At 38.1% G+C, this 12,749-nt stretch overlaps 1 long non-coding RNA gene across 1 annotated transcript in view; it reads right to left on the bottom strand.

The window, feature by feature from the left end:
* Nucleotides 1–12,749, bottom strand: part of LOC112640808 (uncharacterized) — a 481,961-nt gene that overhangs the window by 40,855 nt on the left and 428,357 nt on the right. The gene's annotated exons all lie outside the window — the stretch shown is intronic.

Below are 12,749 nucleotides of genomic sequence, written 5' to 3'. Positions count from 1 at the left end.
TAACTATTACTAAGCCTGTGCTACTTACAGGAGTTTGTTCCTTAAAGCGGTTGGTTTCTTGAAGCATCTAAATCAGGTGTAGTCATTTTCTCTGTCAGTTAATGGTTCAATTTGTGCTACATTTCCATTTGTTTCATTTGGAAAATTACTTTATTGCTCAAATTTTTGTTTTTGTTTTCTGCGGAATTCCTAATTGTCTTTCTTTTCCTTTATTGGAAAAAAAAAGGCATATGCCTCTCTCAACTTATCACTGGTATCTCACAGCTTCCCAAACAATCTATCTGAGGCACTGAGTCTATAATGTTCTTGATGAGGCGACCAGGGCCTCAGATGGCCGCCTTCCTGTTCCGATTGAGCTGACTGTGCTATAGGGTGTGGAGCATGGGATCCCTGGGCGGCTCAGTGGTTTAGCGCCTGTCTTTGGCCCAGGGTGTGAGCCTGGAGACCGGGGATTGAGTCCCGCCTTGGGCTCCCTGCATGGAGCCTGCTTCTCCCTCTGCCTGTGTCTCTGTCTCTCTCTCTGTCTCTCATGAATAAATAAAATCTTATTTATTTATTTATTTATTTATTTATTTATTTATTTTTATTTATTTTTTTTAATAAAATCTTTAAAAAAAAAAAAAGGAGTGTGGAGCAGCTTCCTAAAAATGCATTTTGAAGTCCTTCTAGATTTGTTCTTGCTGTTTGTTTCTTTACTTTGCATGTTCTCCATACAATTTCATCTCTGTCTTCATTTTGCTAAACTTTAGGTAATATTTCAGAACATGTACATAGAGGTAAGAATCTCTTATTTCTTGACTAGCTTAAAATGTTTATTTTCACCGGTCCCTTTAATTGACAGTTTGAATGAGAATGAAACCTAAATTCAAACACATTTTCCTCAAGACCTTCAAAGACCACGTTACCATTGCTGATAATATCATCAATATCATTCCTTTTAAGATAGCTTTGTTTCTGCTGCCTTCTTACCCCTCCACCCCAATATTATTTTCATCTAATGTAATTTTCCTGTTTGATCTCAAGATGTTTATGTTTTTGAGTATTTTTAAATGTCACTTTGCTTAAAGAGCTTGAAGAGAATATATATACATCTTCTATATATATATGTATATATACACACAGACATGCACTCATCCTCATACATGTACGATTTTTTTCCTGTCAACTAGGATAAAATGTTCAGTAAAGTTTTCCTTTAGTGAGATCTAGTTTCAGAAGACTATTCCCATGCATGGCTTCAGACACTATTCTAAATAAAGCTATGCCCTCCTCTTCTCTCATCTCTGCACCCTTGTGGGTTTATCATACACTCATATTTCAACATGTATTTTATGACTGTAACACTACAACTGGCAGGGTGCTCTATTTTTCTTCCCTTTATGTACCATACTTTTTAAAAACATTTGGAAGGATACTAATCATTCAACTTCTCATGACATTTTTGATGAGTGATATAAAGAAAGTAGAAAGAGATGTCTTTCAAATGGAGAGAGGTAGAGATGTGTGTGTGTGTGTGTGTGTGTGTGTGTGTGAATGTTTAATACAATTTCTCCCACACCCTTCCCCATATCCTCACAATTTTCCTAGAGTAATGACATGGATATTAATGCTCTCCTAGATGTAGCAATTTTAAGAGAATACTTACATTGTGAGATTGGAATGGCCTGGAGCAATGCCTTTATTTCCTTGTCAAATCTCATAAACTGAAAAGGTATTAAAGAAATGGTGTTGGGGACTTTGAGAGAAGAGTGTCTTCTTTTTTTCTTTTTCTTTTTTTCTTCCTATTCCCTCAATACTGTTCTGGTGGGCATGAGACCAACACAGGGGTTGGTCTTTGAAAAGCTAGGCAAGTGATAGTCCCCTTCCACAGACATGCTTGAGGTAGGTGTTCTGAGAGACTACATGGCTTTCTTATGGCCAGAAGGCTTGACCATTCTGCTGCCTTAGAATTGGGGATTAGCATACAATTTCTCTGAGAGAATAGGATAGAAAATGTGCCAATAGCTCTCATGAGATGAGGAGAAATCTGATACATTAAGCAATGATGATAATAATAATAATAATGGTAATAACAATGGTAATAATAATTATTATTAACTCCATGGAACACTTCTTGTGTGCCAGCAACAATGCTAAGTATTTGACATCTATAATTTTACATAATTTTTATAATAATGTTATGGGGTTAATGGCAATTATGGTCCTCACAGAAAAAAATCTAGTTTAGAGATGTCAACAAACTTGCCCAAGGCCACAGATAACAAGTGATGTAGCAGTGATTCAAAGGGAGTCACTGAATCACAGATCCTGAGCTCATAAGCCCTACTGTGTCATTTTCAAATGCTTACTACTATTTATCCAATTAGTTCACCGGATAATTACATTAGGAAAAAATATATTTTTTAAGATTTTATTTATTTGAGAGAGAGAAAGCATGAGAGAAAGAGAGATTATGAGCTGTGGGAAGTAGACTGAGAAGCAGATTCCCCACTGAGTAGGGAGCCTGATACAGGACTCCATTCCAGAACCCTGAAATCATGACCAGAGCCAAAGGCAGATGCTTGACTGACTGAGGCACCCAAGTGCCCAGAAAAAATTTTAATAACAAGATTTATGCCAAGAATTAGAAGTCTAAGCCATCAGATTATGATCACTACTTTCTGAGAAAGCCAAAAAGAAAAACAAAAAACAAACAAAAACTTTCCTCAGAGCCATTCTGATGTAAAATCTAGCAATATTTGTTACTCCTCCAACCCTTGAATATCTTAACAGGCAAGAATGCTTTTAAGCATTTTTACTTTTGGAGATCTCCCCACCCCTAATCATATCAAATGTATTCTAATGTATTCACATCCTAGGCTCAATTTAACTTCTATATAAAAAATAAGAATTGAGTTGAGGAAAAGTTGAACAACAAGCTGAGTAGTTGACATGTTACATTTCACTGGCATTTAATTAGTTTTTTATTTTGTTGAGATTTTTTTCTTTTTTTTTAGCTAAAATTTCCAATCAGTACATGTTTTTTAGATTCAAATACCTTCAGGCACCTCTGCATAGCTCATAGGATTGAGACTATAAGAAAAAGAGACAAAAGCAGGCACTCTGGGGGTGGGGGTGGGGGGGCGCATATTGAGCAGGACAGGCGATGGCGTGCCATGGTTACAAGCTCTGTCTATTCTTAGCTGGAGCCTTAAGGAAATCAGATTAACCTCTCTGTGCCTCAGTTCCTGTGCTAAAAATGAAAGGCAGATATTCAGATAATTAGAATGATAGTCACATTAATAATTGAAAACTGTTTTTCTACTCAAAGACATCTTTATTGAGGACTTACTATTAGGCACCAGGCACAACTCTAATGTTGCGATGCAGCAGCTCTCCCTGACAAGTGGGAGGAGGAGGACTACAAAAAGCCTGCCCTCTGGGACATTACACCCCAGGGGAGGAAACATTAGTCAACACTGTATGCACACTCAGGCAGTAATAGGCCTGGAAATAAAAGTGAACTCATTGAAGGGGATAGAGAATGAAAGGAGTCATTGTTTCAGAGAGATGGTCATAGAAGTCCCCTTTAAGAAGGTGACATTTGAGTCAAGGTAGTCAAACCCGTGTGCCTAATATTTCTCTAGAGGACAAGGGAGGATATAAAGATTGGAAGTAGTGAGAGGGGTATTATGGCTGCATGACACAGACATGACACAGATGTTTCTAGAACTTCATGCCATTTTTCTGACTCCCCAGGCTGGCTCTGTTCTGAGTGCTTAGGAACTAAAATAGCACAGAATCCCATTTGGTGTCCATATTCTCCTCAAGAAATGTGTTAGAAAATTACAGAATTACAGTCCTGTGCAAAAGAGTTTTTTTTAAAAAAAGTTTACCTGATGCAAATTCAAGTCTGTGAATTTACAGTAAATGCCAATCTAAGTTTGCAGTAAATTATTATGGAAGCCATAAAGTAGTACATAATAAGGCTGAAAAAGACATGAAGTGATGATTTAATTTACCTCTACTGTACGGTGGGGTTGTAGATAAATGTCATCAACCCTATTGCATGGATGACGCCCAAGGCCACACGGATATTAAGTGAAAGACACTGAGTTGTGATCTTGGCCTCACCCCAGCACAGAGTGTTCAACCTTGCACCTTAGCCGCTTTTCAAAACATATACTTTGGTTTTATATGCAGACTTTAAAAAAATTGAACATCACTATGAGTGTGAGTCACTTACTGACAGAGGCAACCAGGATAAGGTTCCCTAAGGGAATCCAAAGAATGCGTCAGCTAATAACTGTTTGTGACAGCTCCAGCCAGTGAATAGAGGTGGCAGAGATATGGGAAGAAAGGGTCCAAGTCCTCAGGGAGCAAAGAAAAAAAGGAAAGTTCAGCAATAACAAAAAAATCACACATGAATAAGTATCCGGAGTATTTCTCTTCTTCTGCCCCTTAGGGAAAATTCTGGCTTTAAATGCTTCGCATTTCCTCACTTCCAGCCCCTGAACTTTATTATAATATTTGGCATGGAAAGAATAAAAGAAGCTAGCCTTTCCCCTAACCAGTGGTTCTTAACCTATTGGAATCACCCCGGGAACTTTGAAAAATCCTGATGCTCATGCAGCACTCTCGACCAATTACTTCAGGATGTCTGGTGTGGACCCAAGGAATCCGTGTTTTTAAAGTACTCCCATAGATTTCCAATTTGCATCTATGTTGGGGAAAAACTGAACAAACAAAAGAAAAACAAAAAATATATATATAAGAAAAGGGAAAGGGGTTAGACTGGTGGACTAAAGGACCTGACAGTTTGGGTTTAGGAAATTTTGAAGATTGAAAGAATATGGTGGCATAAAGAAAGAATTTAGGAGAGCGTCTGCCATCCATAAGGATGATCTTGAGAACAGCAGAGCTGGATAGAGATAGGAATTTGAAGATGTTTGGCTCCACAGTAATAACATATTCTCTCTTCTAAATCCAAATCCTCCAGCAGTTTTTCAAGAATTTAAATAAAAATCAAGATTCTAAGTTGTTTTGTTTTTCCCCTTCTCTCTCCTATAAGATTGCTTTTTTCTTTTCATACCATGCAGAGGACACATGATGCCTCATTTATTTTGGGGTTACAGAAATTTGAGGGGGTAAATAAAAGTGAACTAAAAATAAATAGTTATGTAAAGGCCTATTTGCTTCCTGATTTTTTTTTTTTTTTGCTTCTTGATTATATGAGAATGAATGATTAGGAATGATAATAATGATAATCATAGATAGAGTTATTGAGCGGTGAGCTTGCCAGTATTCTTCTATTAAACATACTAGCCTAAGTTGTATGTCCCAATAACTATATTAGTTCTACTTTCAAAGGAGAAAATGAAGCAAAGAGAGATTTAAAAAAAAAATCTCTCCAGATCAAACAGAAAGTAGTAGAGCCTAAATTCAAGTCCAGACAGTTTCATTTCCAGTAACTGCTTTTAAACATCAAGCTCTCTGCCATGAGAGAGAGAGAACCATGATAACTCAGGAAGAGAGTATTTTTGGAGGATGGATAGGAGCCATTCAGGAAAACAAAGTTCGGAGACCTGCAGGGGAATGGGGTTTAGGAGTAAGAGGATCAAGAGCTGGGAGGCAGCAAGAATCTGTGGAATGGAGAACCTACAGTGGAGGCTCCAGGCAGAGTCTCGTGGTGGGGCAATTAGGACGAATTCATAAAGTGAACAAAGAGGGACAGCCCAGGTGGCTCAGCAGTTTCAGTGCCACCTTTAGCCCAGGGTGTGATCCTAGAGACCCGGGATCGAGTCCCATGTCGGGGTCCCTGCATGGAGCCTGTTTTTCCCTCTGCCTGTGTCTCTGCCTTTCTCTCTCTCGGTCTCTTATGAATAAATAAGTAAAATATTTTAAAAAATAAAGCAAACAAAGAAACTGAAAGTTATTCTTGCCACTATCTCAAGTCATTAATTCCATCAACTTTTTTTTTTCCCCCATCAACTTCTGATAATGAAACAGTGACCTTGGGTCCAAGGAGTTTAGGAATTTAAAAAGAAAACACGAAACATAACATGCTATAGAAATTAAGTGAGAGAGAAGTTTAGAGAATGCTACTCAGCCTTCTTTAACAAAATGAACACTGCAGATAAAACCAGATAGGTCATACCTTTCTGCATTACTCGTCCATCTATCTATCATTCAGGGGAGAGAGGAGCCTAGAAATGTATCTACTGTTACGCAGAATTTATTTGATATCAAAAAAAGAACTAAAGAGTTTAAATCATCAGTAACACTCTTAGTTTATTTTTAAAAAGAAGATAAATACTTTATGGCCATCCTGAAATTATTTAGAGTATAATTAAAAGTATGCATTACATTGAGTTCCTTTCGAAATTGACTGAGGTATTATCTCATTTACAGTGGGTTGTCTCTGAATTACATGAATAAAAAAATATATTCACGCATACAGTGAGCAATGAAAAATGAATAATGAAGTAAATTCTTTCTGACTCAGGACATCAGTTACCTTGTTTGTAAAATTAAGTGGCTGATCGTTCTCTTTCTGATCTCGAATGCTCTTAGCTTATGTTTATCAGTATCTTTTACCTTTATTACATACAGCTCAAAATATTCTGAGCCACAGGTAAACAAAACACAAGTCAATAAGCAATCAGATGCCTTTTTATTTACAAGAGGCGATTTTTGATTTCCAAATTTTATTCCAGGTGCTTCAGAGAACCTGTGCATTGTGTATTTCATTTTCATTGTTTTAATACATATTATTAAAAAATGCAATGAACAGCAAACATGTGGGCTTGAATGATGACACCTAACTCGCTCATCTGGTTAACCAGATAGTCTGCTGTCCTTGGCTGAACTGCCTCATGACATTCTTCTGCATTTGAGTCATTTGTTGAGTCACTATGAGGCTGCTTACACTCGGCCTGTATGTGTCGCTTCAGGTAACACTGTCCACAGGAGGCCTCAGGACAGCACTTGTTCATCCCAGCTCTTGGAGATGCTCACTGGGTTCAGAGGCTCGGCCTCCACCGACGCCTCTCCTGGGTGTGGCCTGGGCAGAGAAAGCGAGCAAGGACCCCCGCAACACAATAATTCTGCCCTGGGGAGAGTTTTAGCTCTTGTTCTTGTTTTGAGGGCTTCCTGTAGGATTTCTATTGTACTAAGTATATGGGAATCCATAAAGAATGATTTATTGTGATTTATTTATTTATTTTAAAGATTTATTTTAGAAGGGGGGGGTGTGCAGCAGGAGGGGCCCAGGGAGAGAGAGAGAATCCTCAGCGGACTCCCCTGATGAGTGCAGAGCCCCGAGCAGGGCTTGAACCCAGGCCTCGGAGATCATGATCGTAGGCTAGTCAAGAGTTGGCTGCTTACCCAACTAAGCCACCCACGTGCTCCATGAGTGGGCTTTACAATCAGTGAAACCTGGGGGCACTGCGGGGCTTAACTGGTTAAGCCACTGACTTGATTTCGGCTCAGGCCATGATCTCAGGGTCATGAGATCAAGCTCCACATTGGGCTCCATGCCGGGCATGGAACTGGCTTAGGATTCTCTCTTTCCCTCTCCTGCTAATCCTCCTCCTCCTCACTCCCTCCCTTTCTAAATAATAATAATAATAATAATAATAATAATAATAATAATAAAAGAATTAGCAAAACTTGTAATTGAGGTTCTGTGTCCTTGGGGAGCTTCTATAACCTCTTCTGCACAACAGGGATAAGGGCAGTGTTGAAATATTTCAAAAAGCAGTAAGTTGTAAGATGGAGACTATTTCCTTCTATGAGAAGGAGCGACCATGAGAAGCCTCTTCTGTGATCAGCATTCATCAGGCTTTTATGGGAGTACAGGGTCCAATTTGAGGCCCTTTGTTTGAGGCAAGATGTAGAAAACTTGGGGAGAGCTCAAAAGAGAGTGTCTAAAATGATTAGTTTAGAAAATGGGTCCTTTGAGGAAAAGCTAAAGAGATTTAGGTTATTTCTCATGAAGAAAAGTATCGTGGGAGGTGGGGAGAGGGGTGGGGAAATGCGAACACAGTGGATTTTATTTAAATTTTTATTTAAATCATTAGGCACAAAAACTACACTTTAAAATGTGGTTCTTATGAAAAGCCAACTCCTGTAAGCTCATGTTGTTTACAATGTAGAAGGATGCCTAAATGCCGAGTTTTTTCTCAGAAGATATGCGCTGTACATTTTAAAGCAGTAATTTATTTTTTTCATGTTACTCTTGCAGTTACGAAGAAAATGGAGTAGTGTGGGTTTTTTTTTTTTTCCTTTTTGAGAAATTATTAAAATCGATTGAAACAGACTTTTAAGTTCTCTGGGAGGAAAGGCAAGTTATGTCTTAATTCAGAGGTTGTTTTCCCCTGGTGTATTAAGATGTATTAACAACCATCTCCCAAAATAAGGCATGCAAAATGTTTATTAAACAAAAAATAACAAGCTTTATATATTAGGTGTACATTTGTTTTTGTCAGCAAATGACATCTTTAATTACTTCTTAGCAAAATAAGTATGTATATTTATTATTTTAGTAACACTTGGGAATTGTGCTTTTTAAGAAACAAAGTAAAATAGACATCATTTAGTCAGGTCAGTGAAGAAAAAGTTGAAATATTAAGCTGCATGCTGTAGTCTTGGTCTCCTCCTCCTTTTTATTCCTGTCCTGGGAAAACAGGAGCCTCTTTGTTTTTTCAATTCCTAAATGTTTTCTCAATTTACAACAAATTAGTTCAATGGAAGTAAACATTCTTCCTACACCTGTGAAGGAGTTGCCACAGCTAAAAAGTAGATTATTGCTTTATAGATCTGGGGTGAGTTCAGGTGTTTAAACACTTTTCCCTCATCTACTGTATAAGTTCCTTTCAAATCTGATCAACACATCCCGGTCTTAAAGGGTTCACCCTCGGTCATGAAGAGCATTCTCCTTTATTTCAGAGACTTGTGTTCCATTTTCCTCTCCTAGTCAGTTCTGCTCACAAGGAATGGTTAGCAAGAAAGGAGATGGAGAGAGTGGGAGGCACCTTAAGACCTATTAGAATAATTTTTTGCAAAAGGTACATGAATAAATTATACTTTATAATCTCAGTTCCAAGAGAATAATCTAAGTTTTGACTTCTTTTTGATAGAAATTGGTTTTGCATAGGTCTAATTTATTTTTAAAGAACAAAGAAAAAATCAACGAAATCTCAAAATCACGATATGATTTTTAAAAAATAGCATTTTAATTCACCCCAAGCTTTAACAATATGATCGTAAGTATTCATTTACTGGATTCCAGTGAAAATAAGAAAAATGAACACTTATAATCATAAGTTTAATTAGATCTTAGCTAGAGTCGTCTTTTCATATCCTGTAATATGTTAGAGGGAGGGAGTGCTCTTTCTAAGCTTTCTGTGACCTGGTGACTCAGCAAAGGCAAGGGGTTGGAGTGCTTTGCAGCTAGTTAGGGGGTAGGGCAGGTGTGGTATCTCAGAGTAGTGGGAATTCACTGGGCAATATTCTTCCTACCACCCAACACCTTTGCTCCTGTAGAGGCTGCAAACTGAGTCTCATTAGATTTGAAAGAAAATGAGGGATGCTCTGCTACACTGGGAATGAATTTTTGTGATTGACCAAGGTGGTTGATACAAGCTCCTTGGCATTAGCTTAGGTGGTACTTTCTCCAAGAGGCCCAGGATAGGACCTAATTTGGGCCTGAATGTACTGGAACTCTCCTCCCATCTCTGTTTTGGGGAGCTGAAACTGCTCTTTGACGAACAAGCTTTAACTTGTCAACACTGCAAATGCCTACAGAGCTTTAAAACCAGCCGCTGTAGAGGGTTTTAGCAGTTGAGTCAGGTGTAAAAAAAAAAGCAATCGAAGTCTGTCATTTCTGGTATCTACCCACACAATGAGAGCTATTAAAAATTCACAGAAACATAAATAAAACCATCTCCTTGAAGTAAATAATTAAAGGTGGATTATGATTTGAAACCTTCTAAACCATACAGGTGGCACATTTGCAAATTAATATATTGGGCTCACTTTGGTAAATTCCACAGAATAATTGAGAACCAGACTTTCTTTTTTTTTTTTTTTTTTAAATTTTTATTTATTTATGATAGTCACAGAGAGAGAGAGAGAGAGAGAGGCAGAGACTCAGGCAGAGGGAGAAGCAGGCTCCATGCACTGGGAGCCCGATGTGGGATTCGATCCCGGGTCTCCAGGATCGCGCCCTGGGCCAAAGGCAGGCGCCAAACCGCTGCGCCACCCAGGGATCCCGAGAACCAGACTTTCAATGAGGTAAGGCTGTGTAGTGTATTAGAGTTCTCCAGGGAAAGAGAACTAGTAGGATATATATATATATATATGAAAAGAATAATTATGAGGAATTGGCTCACACAATTATGGAAGTCGAGAAGTCCCACAATCTGCCATCTGCATGCTAGGGACCCAGGAAATCCAGTGATGGAATTTAGTGCAAGTTCAGAGACCTGAGAACTAGAGGGACCGATATTATGAATCCCAGTACAAGGATAGAAAGATGTCCCAGCTCAACAGGCAGGGAGGAAGCAAGAGGAGCAAATTCTTCCTTTCTCTGCTTTTCTGTTCTATTGATGCTTTTGAGAGATTGGGATGTGCCCAGCCACACTGTGGAGGGCAATCTACTTTACTGAGCCCACTGAATCAAATGTTAATCTCATCTGGAAACACTGCTACAGACACACCCCAAAATAATGTTTATTCTGGCAACCCCTTGGCTACGTCGAGTTGAAACATTAAAATTAGTCATCTCCTGTAGTAAGAAAACGGATGCTAAGGATGGAATCTTCCTGCAGGAGAGAAAGGAAGACTTCTCCTTTAGTGTTTACAAGTGTCTGATAAAAATATAGAGAATCTTCAAGGCAACTAAACTAACTTGCTAAGTGCAATGAGCATTAATTATATATTTTGCCATTTAAATGCTGTCATATTTAAAATTAGAATATTTATTATTAGGATAATTTATTATTAATCTTGTTTGATTTTACTGTCAGAGCTTCCCTTCCCCTAATTTCTTTCCTCACATATACTATCCAATCAGCGAACCTATATTTATTGAATATTTGTATCCCTGCATATGAGAAATTTCTCATTTAAGTATTTGATGTTGAAGTCCATAAAAAGATCATTAAAAGTTCACCAATATTGTGATGCATTTGTGAGGTGTATATTGGGGAGCATCTTACCAGTGGCACATGCATGTTTCCTCTAATTTCTCGCAAAGGAGTTATCATAGCCACACAAAAGGAAAAAGATGGGTACAGTTTTAGAAACTTTATCCTTTCCCAAAGTTAATGAAGAAGACTGCTTTATAAGACAGGATCGAGATATGCCAAGATGCCATTAGACTTTTATTTTAAAAATCTTTCTATTTTTATTACTCTTCAGATTATTTGAAAGAAATATTCCCCTTTCATACTTTTGTTTTCTTCTTTGAAATTAAAGAATTTTTTAATTCTTTAATTGATTCTATTGTTTCAAGCCTGCAGCCATTTAAATTAATTTTTATATACTGTACTCAGTTTAGTAAAATATTTAGTGTTTTTATAATGATGTAAACCATTAGGCTGTAATTACACTAACCTGGTACAGAGACTAATAGTTCTATTGGAATACAGCAGTGATGCATGATGGCCTTATTAATATAATAGTCCTGAAACACTAAGAATATTAAAAAAATTAATCATTGTTACAGTCTGTATTTAGTTACAGGTTATAAAGAAAACTACTTAGAATTTTACTGCTGTTCTTACAGCCTCTTGGAGAGGCCCTAAACAATTTCAGTAAAGGTTCAGAAAGTTTTGCGCATGGCTTCAGTACACCTCGATGATCTGGCTGTAATTTAGTGAATTTCAAAGCATCAATAATATTACAAATAGGAGCCAGGCTACTTGAGTAATGACTTAGCGTTGATCTAGGCAGTCAAATATATCACCTCATGGCTCCTATATGGCTGTAAATGAGGCAGATGGCTATCAGTAGGAGCTGAATTCTGTACCCTACTTTGATCTCTATCCCCACTAGGTTCTAGGCTTTGATGAGGTCCGGATACTTTCAGTGTCTTCTTCACCTGGAGCATGCGATCCACGGGGGGGGGGGGGGGGGGAGGGGGGCGGGGGGGGGGGTTCATGTGTTATATGAATAAACATGTATTATATGAATAAATGCTCAGAACCCAATACATTAGTCAGGCCATGCTTTTAGTATGATCACTGCATATTCGATGTCTTCCTCTCCTTTTGTTGCTTCCTACTTCTTCTGCTCTGCTGACCCAGGCACCTTAACTTTCCTTTTTTTGTTGACATCTTTCCAGCAGATAGTGAAAATGGTAAAACTCCAAGACTTCTATTTTGGATATTGAGGGAAGTATGCACATCCATTTTACTTGATTAGAACTTTTTACTGGAGTGTTTAACATTCTCTATGCTATTAATAAAGTGAAACTGGTTCTTAGTAGTAATTCTAAGTAGTTTTTGCAGGTGGCCAGATTTGACTCACTAGACACCCTGTCATCCTGCTAAAACCATCTGCCAATTGCATAGTTTTTGGACTTGTTAGCACCACCACGTGTGCAGATGACCCACCTGCTTCTCTGAAAATCTCCCTTCTCTTATCTAACCCTCTTGTCCTGCCTTCCTATTTCTGTCTGAACTCAGTATGTTTTGGGTTTGACAGTTCTAGCCCATATGATTAGGGAGGATTTATGTTTCTAGGGAAGAGAACCAATGCTTATT

Source organism: Canis lupus, chromosome 6 (genome assembly GCF_003254725.2).
Source record: "Canis lupus dingo isolate Sandy chromosome 6, ASM325472v2, whole genome shotgun sequence".
Classification (NCBI taxonomy): domain Eukaryota; kingdom Metazoa; phylum Chordata; class Mammalia; order Carnivora; family Canidae; genus Canis; species Canis lupus.
This window is presented reverse-complemented; position numbering and strand designations above follow the sequence as displayed.